Genomic DNA, 13,924 nt, shown 5'->3' with positions numbered 1-13,924 from the left:
TTTGCTGAGTGTCTGTATAAGCAGACTGGACTTCATCACAATACATTCCTGGAAACCATGTCATAATGTGGTTTGTCAAAATTCCCCAGAGGAATAGCATTTGTTCTCCTTGAGGAGTTGGTTGTGCTTCTGACTAAAGATACAGGCCAGAAATAAATTATAAATGTGATCAACAATCTGTCATAAGCAGAAGGCACAAATACCCAAATATCCTCATTGAGTTCTAGGGCTAAAATTACCCTGCAAACCTCACCAGGAAGCTAATATCGGACTCCATGGGAGTACTCCAAGTACTATGGTCTTTTATTCACTCATTCATTCATTCGAAGGCTGTGGGGATCATTGTGATTCATTTTCAACATTCAACTACATTGTAAGTTGTAGTCTAACCCCTACCACCACAGAAAGTGACCTTATTTGGAAACGGAGGTCTTAACATAGGTGATCATGTTAAAATAAGGTCATGAAGGTGGGCCTTAATCCAATATGACTGGTGTTCTTATTAAAAGGGAAAATTGGGACCCAGAGACAGACACGCACAGAGGGAAAATGATGTGAGCCCACAGGGAGAAGATCACGTGAAGATGGAGGATTGGAGTGATGCATCTACGGGCCAAGGAATGTCAAGGATTTGGGGTGAAACACCAGAAGCTAGGAAGAGGCAAGCAATGATTTTCCTTCAGGTTTCAGAGGGAGCATGGCACTGCCAACACATTGATGTAGGACTTCTAACCTCCAGAACTGTGAGACAATACATTTCTGTGACTTTAAGCCACCAGCATGTGGTATTTTGTTATGGCAGCCCCGGGAAAGTAACATGATCAGCCATGGGAATCCTACCCTGTTGGCCCAGTCCTGGCCACGGAGCCATAATGGAAAAAACTGCTTGGCTGGATTCTGAGAAGTTTCTGCCTTTCCTTCTCCAGGTGCCTGAATAGGGCTCTGGGAATTGCTGTAGCCATCATACTGCAAGCCTAAAGGACAAGGCCCTCACCAAGGAGGGCAGGGAGTGGATGGGTAAGGATCTGGGATGGCTGACTTTGTTGAGTTGCTCCTTCAGCCAAGCTGGAGCAAGCCTAGCCTCTGCAGTCCTGTCAGGTGAGCTGATACATTTCCCTGTGGTTTGAGGCAGAAGGTGCAGTGAACTCTCCTTGCCAAACCAGTGTCCTGCTGGATAGACTGTCACATATGCTCAGCACTACCCCCCTGCCACCTCCCTCATGCAACTGAACCTCCAGCCCCATCTCAACCTCTATCATACAGCTTGATATTAACTGTGATGGATCATTTGCAAGGATGGCTGCAATGATCCCTCCTTTCCTGTACTTTGTAAAGCAACTTTGTTGCCCCTCCCTTCAAGATGTGGGGTTTATTTTTCCATCCCTTAAGTCCAGGCTTGGCCACATGACTGGCCATGTTGTTTAGTCACTCAGTCGTGTCTGACTCTTTGTGACCCCATGGACTGTAGCACACCAGGCTTCTCTGTCCTTCACTATCTCCTGCAGTTTGCTCAAATTCATGTCCATTGAGTCGATGATGCCATCCAACCATCTCATCCTCTGTCGTCCCCTTCTCCTTCTGCCGTCAGTCTTTCCCAGCATCAGGGTCTTTTCCAATGAGTCGACTCTTCCCATCAGGTGGCCAAAGTATTGGAGTTTCAGCTTCAGCATCAGTCCTTCCAGTGAATATTCAGGACTGATTTCCTTTAGGATTGACTGGTTTGATCTCCTTACTGTCCAAGGGACTCTCAAGAATCTTCTCCAGCATCATAGTTCAAAAGCATCAGTTCTTTGGCGCTCAGCCTTTTCATGGCCCCACTCTCACATCCATACATGACTACTGGAAAGACCACAACTTTGACTATACAGACTTTTGTCAGCAAAGTGACGTCTCTGTTGTTTACAATGCTGTCTAGGTTTGTCATAGCTTTTCTTCCAAGGGGCAAGTGTCTTTTAATTTCATGGCTGCAGTCACCATCTGCAGTTATTTCAGAGCCCAAGAAGATAAAGTCTGTCACTGTTTCCATTGTTTCCCCATCTATTTGCCATGAAGTGATGGGACTGGATGCCATGATCTTAGTCTTTTGAACATTGAGTTTTAAGACAACAAGAAAGTAGTAAATAAGGCACAAGCAGAGGCTTCAGAAGTGCCTAGGAATTAGGGCTTGAGTTTTGGCTGCAGTTGGAACCCTGGGACCGTGGTGCCAATGGACCTGAGCTAGCCGGCTAGAAAGGCCACATGGAGGAAAACTGAGGCTCTCCAACTGTCAGATATGTGAGATGTGTGTGATGGGTCTGGATCATCCAACATTAGTCAACTGCCCATAACTGCAGCCACATGAGTGATCCCAGGTGAGAGCAGCAGAAGAACTACTGAGCTGAATCCAGCCTGAACTGCTGACTCACAGAACTACAGACAAATAAAGTGGCTGCTGTTTCAAGTGACTAAGTTTTGGAGTAGCTTGTTACACAGCAGTATATAGCTGATACACCAACAGACGATCCCCAATCTGGCACAATTCTCTTAGATTCATTCAGATGCCAGGCACTGTGCAAGGAACTGTGGATGCTGTCATGAGAAACAACAGACCTGCTCTCTGGTTTCTTGGAAGCAATTAGGATAGTATTATATTCAAGGCGCTGTGTCAGAAGCTTTAGATACTTTAACCCAGATGGGAGGTTTGCAGCTATCACCCTATCTTCTTGCTGAGGAAACCAAACCTCAAAAAGTTGGAAAATTACCAAATGTGGCAGATTACATTTTCCTAAGGTACTTGCAGCAATCTCTGCTGTCTGATGCATTCTACTAGAACCTTGCCACTTCCCAACAGGAGGGAGAATCTAGCTCTGCTCTTAAATCTGGATGAGTTTGTGATTTGATGTAAACTAATAAAATGCAGCAGAAGGGACGCTGGATGGCTTCTGAGGATAAATCATAAAAGAAGCTACAGGTTCTACTTTATGAGCTAGGACACTTGTCTTTGAAGCTCTGAACTTCCACATAAGGTTGCCATACTATGTTGAGTCATCCCCAGCCTTGGAATCCTCCTCTTGGAGACCCAGGAATCATAGACCAGAGATAAGCTGTCCCCACCATGACCTGTCCAACTCAGAGAATGCTGAGCATGGTACAAAGCTTGCAGTACACTACCAAGTCTTAAGGCGATCTGTTATGCAGGTTACACAGCCAGATAAGAAGAAGGGACATGAGGTCAGACTCTGATCCTGGAATTCTGACCCAAAAGCCTGTCTCCAGCTTCCCCTCAGAAAGCCCTTTGTTCCCATGCTCCCCAAGTTCCCTTCCAGATAGAAGCTTGGCTCCCTGGCTCCCGCCATACTACCAAATCATCATAAGCAACCACTCTACCTACCCACCTCCATGCTGCGGCTGCATGTTTCTTACTCAGCTGCTCCCAGGCTACCACCTTCCAAGTCTCCTCCTTACTGGAAGTTTGGTCTCCTCCCTTACCTGGGCTACATGGCAACAGTCTCCCAGTCTTTAGGAAGGAGCTCCACTTTCCTTGATTTTCAGTTCTTGCTTCGTAAGTTTGCTTTGCTCCCCATCAAACTCCATGTGAAAAATGCCCCTGCTATCTGTACTTACTGTGTACGAGGCACACAGTAGGTATGCAAAGTAAAATGAGCTGTGCACTCATTTCCTATGGCTCTCTAGAAAATTGCCACAAGCTTAGTGGCTTAAAACAACATAAATTTACTATCTTATAGTCCTGAACACTGGAAGTTCAAAATGGGTTTCATTGGGCTAAAATCGAGACGTTTTCAAGGATGCATTTCTTCCGGAAGGTCTAGGGGTGACTCCATTCCTTTGCCTCTGAAGCTTCCTGAGGCTGTCTGCATTGCTTACCTCATAGCCCCTTCTCCCGTGTTCAAAGCCACCATTGTATCACCTTCAAATTTCTGTCTCTCTTGCCTCACTTTTCCATTTCTAACACTTGTGATTACATTGCTCCTCTCCCTTAGATTATCCAGTAAAATCTCCTTATATCAAGATCCTTAATCACATCTGCAAAGTCTCTTTTGCATGAAGGTAATATCTTCTGAGGTTCTGGGCATTAGAACATGGAAATTGTTGTAGCCATCATTTTGCCTACCACAAGCTCTTTGAGGGAGCTCACCTTTGGAGAAGGGCATGTATTCTTGCTGGTATTCTTGTCTGGAGAATCCCATGGACAAGGCTCCCAAGAAGCCTGATGGGCTACAGTCCATGGGGTCACAAAGAGTCAGACATGACTGAAGCGACGTAGCATAGCATAGCACACTTGGATGAAGTGAGGTTATAAATTTATAGCAGATCTACTACTCCTCATCGATATTCATTCATCTTCTCTCCCTCCTGGACACACCCTCTCTTGCCCTGTGTTCAGGTGTGATGACCACGCAGCTGAGTTCTGGTCAACGGGGTGCAAGCAGAAGGAATGGGCTCCACTTACAGACCTGACCACAACCACCTCCCTGAGAGACTCTTTGCTTTTCCCGTAAGTGAAGAGGACTCCGAGGACCCAGGGGAAGGGGGAACTGCAAGGTAGAAAAAGTCAGGTTCCCTGAAGGATAAAAGAACAGTCTCCCTGCTGACTCATGTTATATTTTGATGTAAATCAAGACATTGAAATTTGAGAGGCATTTCTTACAGTGGTTAACCAAACACTGACAATACACAACTAGAGAAGTGTATTTTGAAAGAACTTGTATAAATGCATTTAGTGTATTTTATATGGTATTCAGTTTCATAAGTAAATATCAGATTTACTTATTATAATATGTTGATCAGTGACATAGATTAAACAAGAAGGTTACTTGATAAACACAAAAAAGTGAAATCAGGAATCAGGCTACTCAGCTGTGGGCTGTCCTCTGCATCTGACAGATTTCTATGTTTTGCACTTTGCTGGGTCTCAGACAGTAAAGAATCTGCCTGCCAAGCAGGAGACCCAGGTTTGATCCCTAGGTCAGAAAGATCCCCCAGATAAGGCAATGGCTACCCACTCCAGTATTCTTGCCTGGAGAAGTCCAGGGACAGAGGAGCCTGGGAGGCTATAGTCCATGGGGTTGCTCAGAATCAGACATCACTGAATGACTAACACACTGATCGGCACAAAGAGATAACTGCAAGTGGAAACCAGTGTATTTTAATCTATCGTGATCTCCAGAAATTCTTCACTAAACAGAGATCCCCAGAAAAGTTTGATTCTGAGGTTAGCACAGAAACAAGTTACTAGGAGACACAAGTTAATGTTTTGAAGAGCTTCTACACTGATTTTTTTTTATGTTGTTTATATTCAAAGGCCTCAAAGACAATTTACTCAAAACCTGCAGGATAAATGAAACCAAAACCAGGCAAATAAGAACAATAAGATATGAGTCCAGTGGTCAGGCAACTGGAGTTAAGGATTTCATGGGCAGAGAAGCAGGAGAGCGTGTGTGCCTACATATGCATGATGGGGGGCAAGGGAGCAGGAGTAGGCAGGAAGAGTCTATGACCTTGGAAATATGTAACTTTGTTTTCCAAAATGGTCCTTCTGGGCAAATGATGGAAGAATCCCACATCTAGATTGCTCTGTGTTTCACTAGAGTAAGAGTAGAGGGTCCCTATAATTACAGAGAACAGAGCCTGGGACTCCCAGCACTGATGTACACGAACATTGATAGAGAGGCTGGGAAAAGCTGGAAGCCCAGGGCAGTCACTTCTGGGCAGTGATCAGTATCTTACCCATGACACTTTATGGGAGATTGGGTCTGTGTCTCAGTGGGATTGGGTGGAGGGTGAGTCCTGAGAAGACCCTGTTGCCTCTGGTACCAAAAGATGTAGAAAGTTCTGAAAGCCTAGCCAACAAACAGGCAAGGCAAGCATGAGACGTTGTCACCACTGGGGAGCCCAGGACTGTCGACTAGCCTGGGCAGCCCACCAGGAGGGACCTGCTAGGGGAAGAAGGATGTTCCCATTGATGAGTACGTAGTCTGTGCCAAGCTCTATGCTCTGTTCTTTACGTATAGTTCAGCTGACCAACCGCCCTGTGGGGCAGGTACTTTGAATCCCCAATTTAGAGATGAGGGGTCCAGTCTCACGAGAAGGAAGCCAGTCCCAGGAGCACAGGGTCGTTCGTGGCAGAGCTGTCCCTGGAACTCGGTGCTGTGGGAGCCAAGTCCATATTCTCAGACACCTGCCGAGGTGTCTGTGGGATCCCTTCCCTCTTGAACTCGACTCTGCCTGAAATAGACCAGAGGAGGGAGGCACTGTGGCCCTTAACACCACAAGGAAAGCTGCGAATGTTCCGGGCCTGAAACCGCTGACCTTGAGCCGCTCCGAGTGAGACAGGAGGCTGCGAAGCCAGGGTACACGGTGTGCACTGGCGGCGCTCATCCCAGGCGCCGGGGCCGCGGGCACAGCGTGCTCCCATCTTCGTGGCCTTTCGGGCCTCAGATTTCACAGGTCCAGTGACACAAGACTCCTGGAACAGCGCACAGGCCCTCAGAACACTCTGAACTTATTTACACAGCAGCCACTGCCATGAGCTTTCCAGGGTTAATCACCTTGTAACCATCATGTAGAAGTGGGGAGACTGAGGCACCAGGAAGTGTGTGCCTAAATCAGGATTCATAAACTAGTGAGAGCGATAAACTGGTGGGCCTTGGTCCCTGGGCATGTTCAGTAAATATCTGATGCACCGATTACTTTTTTCTTTGAAAGTCACCCAGTCGTGTCTGACTCTTTGCAACCCCATGGACTATACAGTCCACGGACCTCTCCAGGCCAGAATACTGGAGTGGTTAGCCATCTCCAGGGGATCTTCCCAACCCAGGGGTCGAACCCAGGTCTCCCGCATTGCAGGTGGATTCTTCACCACTGAGCCACCAGGGAAGCCCAGTAGTGGGCGCCAGTTAACAGTGGTACCTGGGAATGAAGGGGGCTTCCCTGGTGGCTCAGTGGTGAAGAATCTGCCTGCCAGTGTAGGAGACATGGGTTCGATCCCTGGGTCAGGAAGATCCCCTGGAGAAGGAAATAGCAGCCAGCTCCAGTATTCTTGCCTGGGAAATCCCATGGCCAGAGGAGCCTGGTGGGCTACAGTACATGGGGTCACAAAAGAGTCAGACACAATTTAGCCACTGAACAATAGGAATAATAAACACCTTCCCAGTAAACTACTGACTTCACCTCTGGGTGGACACTGCTAGGTGTGGACCAGGTGAGCCACAGGTGTATGGTCAGTGCTAAGTTCTAGATGTCAAGGGGCTGACTGGTGCTACAAAAGGCCCTCATCCACCCCCCCAAATCTAGTGGTTCACCTACCAGAGCAGGCATCTCACGTGGCCGGGGGCATGGAACGGGGCTTTTCCCTTCCTTGCATTGGCAGATGCAGGTCTTCACAAGCCCCCAAACTACCAGCTTCCTAAGTGTCTGTTTGCTGTGTGTTTGCTTGGCGACAGTGTGAGATTGTAGGTCACCTTTGCTTTCTAAGTGACACTGACAGCTACCCGAGTCCCAGCTGCCCAACAGGAGTTCCTTGGAGGATGCAACCCACTCTGTTCCTTTCTTTAACAAAGCTGCTGCCCAAACCCCTTTCCCCTCAACCCTCCCCTATAAACTAGATGGAGCCAGGATGATCTTCAGGACGATGCAATAGTGCAGAGACATGGTGAGAAATGACCCACAGATACTGTAGCAGACTGGAGTTTGATTGATGGGAAAGTGGACTTTTCTCCAAAATTAAAGTTTTTCGTACTTTATTACTTAAATTTTTAAAAAATTAAATAGCATTTATATACAACTTGCCTTATCTGGGCATTTAGTTTTATTGTTGAATGCTTTCTTTAGAAATTTCCATGAATAGAGAAGGAGGGTGGGGCTGCTGGAAGAGAGAAGGCTAAAGAAGGAAGAGGCCTGGCTATGGTGGGTCTGGAACACCTGTTAACTGAGTGAGTGGTGGATGGATGGATGGATGAGTAAAATTATCACCAAGCAGTGGATCTAAGGGATCCTTGCTCCTCCCTTTCCTCTTTTGGTCACCTGCAAAATAGTGTCCAGAAATCCTGTGTACTTCACCCAAACATTCACATGTTCAGGCTTCAGCCCCATGCTGAGGGGCTGTGGACCACTGGAGGCCCCGGCCGGAGCAATAGTTCACATGGGCCGGGTGCCCACAGCAGCCACCGGCCCTGCCCCGCCTGGGCTGTTAAACCCAGTCACATGGTTCCCTCAGGGGTTCCCAGAGCACCCCACCAAGGAGGCAGAGTGGAGCTCACTCCTGTTATGCCCTTGGGGTCCTGCACATGTGACTGAAAGGGCCACCACGGCCAGCAGGAGGAGGGGCGGTCAGGATCGACACACCAGTTGGGCATCAGTGTGGGGAGACTGCCCCAAACTTAGGGGATCTGAGCACTTGCAGAATCCCAGCCAGTTTCCCAACCTTTATAAGCTTTAATAATACTGCAAAACTTTGTTTTACCTCCCCAGCAGGCAAAAAAAATTGACCTTTGACCCACAGCTTAAATTATGAGAATAATAAAAATATTTTATCTTCATTTTCAAACACAACATCCATCTCAGACCCTGGTAGCATCCCCTAGGGGTCCAAGCCCCCCACTTCTTCACCGCTCCCCCTGGTGAGCACCGCCCTTGATGATGAGGAAGCAGGGGTCCCCCTCCTCTGCTGAGTGGCAGCACACACTCTGCCCTCAGCTCCATACCCCCCAGCCTGGTCCTAAGAGTTAGGGGGGTGGGAGGGCAGAGTCAGTAGAGCCATTTGCTCCCCTCAAATCTGGGGCCCCCTACTTGTGACTGCTGTTCTCAAGAAACTTTGAGCAAGGGAACCGAGTCAACTGGCTTACAGCATCGATCCACAGTTAAATCCACTGACTCTTTTTATACCTAAAAACTCCGAGCATGAAGAAGCGACCTAAATGTACGTTGGGGCAGAAGAGTCTCAAATCTGCAAACTGCCAAGGCTTGCTAAGGATCTCAAAAGAGTTAACCTAACTTGCTGAGGGACAGTGCCCCATTAGAGCGCCCTTCGGAGGAGGATGGCTAAGATGACACTGATAAGCGAGAGGCAGCTGAAAGAAATGGGGACATTCATTTTGAAAAGCGTGCAGCTGGCCACTGTTTTCAAATCTCTGGATGGCTCCAATGCAGAAGAGAAGTGGGCTTGTTCAAAGGGGGCCCTACAGGTGAGGACAATGAGGGAAGGCCACATGGAGGTAGATGGCAGCCAGGTGAGGGACAGCCAGTACGCAAAAGCTATCCTGACAGGGGACAGCTGACCTGTGAGGTAGTGAGGTCCCCATCCCCGGAAGCATCCAAATATCCATTCTTTCATTTATTCTGTCAACATATATGCACTGTGGTCCAGCTACATTTTGAAGGCCAGACATGCAAGGTTACTACTGTCAGGAAGCTTACATTTTAGTGGGGAAGACAAAAAAATTTTTTAATTATACAAAAAAAAAAATTAAATAGGGTTATGGGAGAGTACTTTCCAAGTGTCTCCCCTGAATTGGGTCACAGGGTGAATATCAAGCAGAAGCAAAATGGCCTCTTAGCAAGGAAGGTATTCAGGGGGTATCAGCTAGGGACCTTTGAAACCCCTTCCATTCTGAGTCCATGGGGATCTCACATAATATCACTTGGCCATTTGTTCCCTAATGACTGCTGGGTGAGCCTCCCCAAAAGGTGGATATAGCTGAGGAACCTTGACCTGACTCCCCCATGGGTGTGTGTTTGGGGCCAGGGGGTCCCAGGCACAGTGAGGTGGCGGCTTCCCTTATTTCCACCTGCCACTTCCTTGCGTTTTGCTTGCCTCACAGGCTTGGTTGCATAACTGCTGGGCTTGGTTTTATAGCTTAGCACAGCATGGAGCTTGTAAATCTTCTTTCACATCATGAAATGCCAGCAATTTCACAGCCAGGGATTCTTGTTCTCACAAAGTCCTCACACCAGCAGACTTGCATCTAAAAGTGTCCTCTGGACTGATGAATTGATGTCAGAGCTGCTCTGGAGCCAAACACAGAGGCAGGCAGTCCCTGCCACCCACTCGACTTCCTGAAGCTCCTAGAAGTGAAGGTCGTGACTGCCTGGCACAGCCCCTCAGATGCGGCTCCGAGGAAGCAGAGGGGCAAACGCGGCAGCCCCACACGGGGAACTGAGGCACGCTTATCTTCAAGCCTATCTGAGGGGGAGAACAGAACACACTTCTAAACAACATGCACAGTGCTAATCCATGTCAGGAAACACTTACATTTATGCTTGCCAGTGACTCTCAACCCTGGATCCTGTTACAGTGACCTGTGATGTTTTTAAAAAATAAACTTACAGAGAGAGGCATCTCCCATGGAGATTCTGACCCAGTAGAATCTAGAATCTAGAAAGGGGCCCCTGCATCTCTATGCGTCACAGGCAAACATAAGAAACATAATTCATAAGAAAACTGGAAAACAAACAAAGTCATGGTGGCAGCTTTCTAAAATGGTCCCCAATGATCCCCACCTCCTAGGACCCATACACTTGTGTAATCTGCTCCCCTTGTGAGTGGACTGGACCTAGTGACTCACCTCTATGGATAGAACAGGAGCAGAATGATAGAAGGTCATGTCCAAGACCAGGTTACAAAAGGACTATGACTTCTTTATGAGCACCCTCCTCCTTCTCTTCCTCTCAGGGAAGACAGCTCCCGTGTTGCTAGTTGCCCTATGGAGAGACCCATATGGCAAGGAGTTGATGTCCCCAGCCAATAGCCAGCAAGAACTAGAGGACTGCTGACAGCCACGTGAGTGAGCTTGGAAACGCAGACTCTCTCTGTTGAAATGACTGCTGCCACAATGACACCTCGATTGCAGCCTTGTGAGTGGTCCCGAGAAAAGGTGCCCAGTAAAGTGTTCCCAGATGCCTGATCCACAGAAACTTTGAGAAAATAGATGTTTGTTTTAAGTTATGTTTTGGGATAATTTGTTACACAGCAATAGATAACTAATACACACATACACAACAATAAACACATTCACGGTGGCTCATGTCTGATAGTCTGATTATGAGGGATCTGTATTTTCTGTCTTTTGGTCATCCATAGTTTCTAATTTTTAAAAATTACCATGGATTTTGTTCAAAATGAAAAAACAAAAATCATTTTAAAATTATGTTCAAAAGTATTCTAGAGGAAAATATCAGAGAAAACTTTTTGTGAATTTATGTAAGGCAAAATTTTCTTAGACAAGTCACAAAATAGGGTAATCCAAAAAGTAAATACATTGGACTTTATCAAAATTAAAAGCTTTTGCTCACCAACAAACATCATTTAAAAAACACGAAAGACAAACCAAGGATTAGAAGAAAAGATCTGTAAATCATATGTTTAATAAAGGATTTGTTTCCAGAATGTTTAAAGAGCAACAAGACAACTAAATTTAAAAGTGAGCAAAAGTTTCTAATAGACATTTCCCCAAAGAAGATACACAATGGCTAAGAAGCACATGAAAAGATGTTCATCATTAGTCATTAAGAAAACGTAAATTCAAACCCCGGAGAGATATTAATGTTTACCTATCAGAATGACAATACTCAAAATAATAAATGTTGGTGAGGATGTGAAACAAGTGTAAGCTTGATATTAAACATTGCTAGTGAGAAGGTAAAATGGGAAGTTTTGGGACATTCTTTGGTGATTTCTTAAAATATTTAATATAAGCTTACCATATGACCCACTCCTAGGTATCTATCTACCCAAGAGAAATGGGTAAAAACATGTCCATATAGAGACTTGTGGGTAAATATCCATAGCAATATTCTTCTTAATAGGAGAAAACTGGAAATAATCCAAATTTCCACTAAGAGATGAATGGATGAACAAAATGTGGCAAATCCATACAATGAGATACTACTCAGCAACAAAAAGGAACAAAGTCGTAATTCACGCTGCAACATCACTGGATCAAAATAATGATATGATAAGTAAATATGGCCATGTAGAAAAAGAGTACATAATGTATGATTCTGTTTTATGAAATGTCCATAAAGGGTAAATCTATATATACAGTAGATCAGTGGTTGGTTGGGGCTAGAGTGGGAGTGAGTTTGGTCATAAAGGAAACTGAGGAAATGTTTTGTGATGACCAGTATGTTCTAAATCTGGACTGTGGAGGTGACTGGCACGGATGTATAAATTTATTAAAAATCATTAAATGAACAACTTACAATGGGTGAGTTTTATGTTTTGTAAAGTATACCTCAATAACATTGTAAAAATGTTCATAGCTTGTTCATAAGCTTGAACCCAATAATTTCATGACAAGGGCATAATTGGAAAAGCACACAAAGTCTCATACCAAGTATGCTCATAACAGTGTTTTAAGTTAATGAAAGTGAAAGTGACGTGCCTCAGTCATGTCCGACTCTTTGCGACCCCCGAACTTTAGCCGACCAGGCTCCTCCATCCATGGGATTTTCTTGGCAAGAGTACTGGACTGGCTTGCCATTTCCTTCTCCAGAAAAATTTTAAAAATCTCTGAATGTTTAGTAACAGATAATAAATACTTAGTAAGTGATGATCCACTTGATAGAATATCATGCAGCCATTAAAAATGGTATTTCCAAGGCATTTTTAACAATCTGGGGAAATGCTTAGGATAGATAACAAAATTGTTCTTATGGCCAGATTTCTCCCGCTTCCCCCACCAAAAAGAATCTATATAAAAATGTTCATTTTTAAACACAGCTAAATTTGTTCTGTGAATGGATGTGTCTACATACGCAGCATAACCAGAGGCATATCTGAATATAGTTATTTTTTTTCCTTTTGCACATTTATAAATGGGAAACTGCTGCTGCCTATAAGTCATTTCTATTTTCTTCTTTGTCCTTCCATTATCTTTCTGTATTTTTCTTTCCAAAAGCATGCATTCATTTTAAAATCTGGAAAGAAAATATTTAAAGGAAGGAAAGAAATGGCAGTCCCTCCTTGCAAGGTCAGAGGAGAGGCTGAGGTATCCTGAGCGAGGGCTACACCCTGGCCGCAACGAAACGATGCAGAGGGCTGATCAGCACGCGCAGGCATGAATGGCAGTGAGCACACCTGGAAACAGCTGTCTGAGTCCCATCCATCCCAGCGTGGACTCAGAGCCAGTCAGAGGTGAAGGAACAGGGCAGGTCCTGATGCAAGGCCACTTTCCCCCTCTTTGCTCCTGCTGTGGAGAGGCCCCAGGGCTGGTTTCTTTGTCATTGCAGGGTGACAGAACAAGGAGCAAGGATCTTAGAAACAGTGGCATGAGTCGTAAAACTGCTGGAAACCCAGGTCTACAAGCTGTCGCATCATGGAGACAGCCTAACACTGGTGATGGATAAACCAGAGTTTGAATCCTGGATCTGCTGTGGAAGCCATGCTCTGTGGGGTCTGAGACAAACTACTGATCTTTACAGAATCTCAGTTTCCCGCTTTGTAAAGTGGGAACAATTAGATTACTAACTTCCAAAACGGAAATCTCCATCACTAGTTAATAAGATACCCAGGAATAAAGGGCTTGTATTTAGTTCCCCAGGGCTGCCAGAACAGATTATTGCAATGAGGGTAGCAAAAAAATAAACAAACAAAAAGAAAAAAAAATAGAAAATTTTCTCAAGTTCTGGAGGCTGTGCTAAGTTGCTTCAGTTATGTCTGACTCTGGGCAACACTATGGACCGTAGCCTGCCAGGCTCCTCTGTCCATGGGATTCTCCAAGCAAGAATACTGGAGTGGGTTGCTGATCCCTCCTTAGGGGATCACCCCAATCCAGGGACTGAGCCTGTGTCTCTTGCATCTCCAGCATTGGTAGGGTGGTTCTTTAACCATTAGCCATCTGGGAGGCTAGGAGTCCAAAACAAAAGCATTTTCAGGGCCACACTCTTTCCAAAGACTCTGGAGAAAACTGTGTCTGGTTTATGGCAG

The 13,924-nt window shown here is 45.7% G+C and overlaps 1 long non-coding RNA gene across 1 annotated transcript; it reads left to right on the top strand.

Moving 5' to 3' along the window:
* The first annotated feature begins 17 nt into the window (after nucleotides 1-17).
* On the top strand, nucleotides 18-4,589 carry LOC110144834 (uncharacterized). The gene is made up of 2 exons (XR_002315978.2): nucleotides 18-1,098; nucleotides 4,385-4,589. It is a non-coding gene; the product is annotated as an uncharacterized lncRNA (long non-coding RNA).
* Nucleotides 4,590-13,924: the final 9,335 nt, after the last annotated feature.

The sequence above is a fragment of the Odocoileus virginianus genome, chromosome 10, assembly GCF_023699985.2.
Source record: "Odocoileus virginianus isolate 20LAN1187 ecotype Illinois chromosome 10, Ovbor_1.2, whole genome shotgun sequence".
Classification (NCBI taxonomy): domain Eukaryota; kingdom Metazoa; phylum Chordata; class Mammalia; order Artiodactyla; family Cervidae; genus Odocoileus; species Odocoileus virginianus.
Note: the sequence above shows the minus strand (reverse complement) of the source record. Positions and strands in the feature narration are given on the sequence as shown.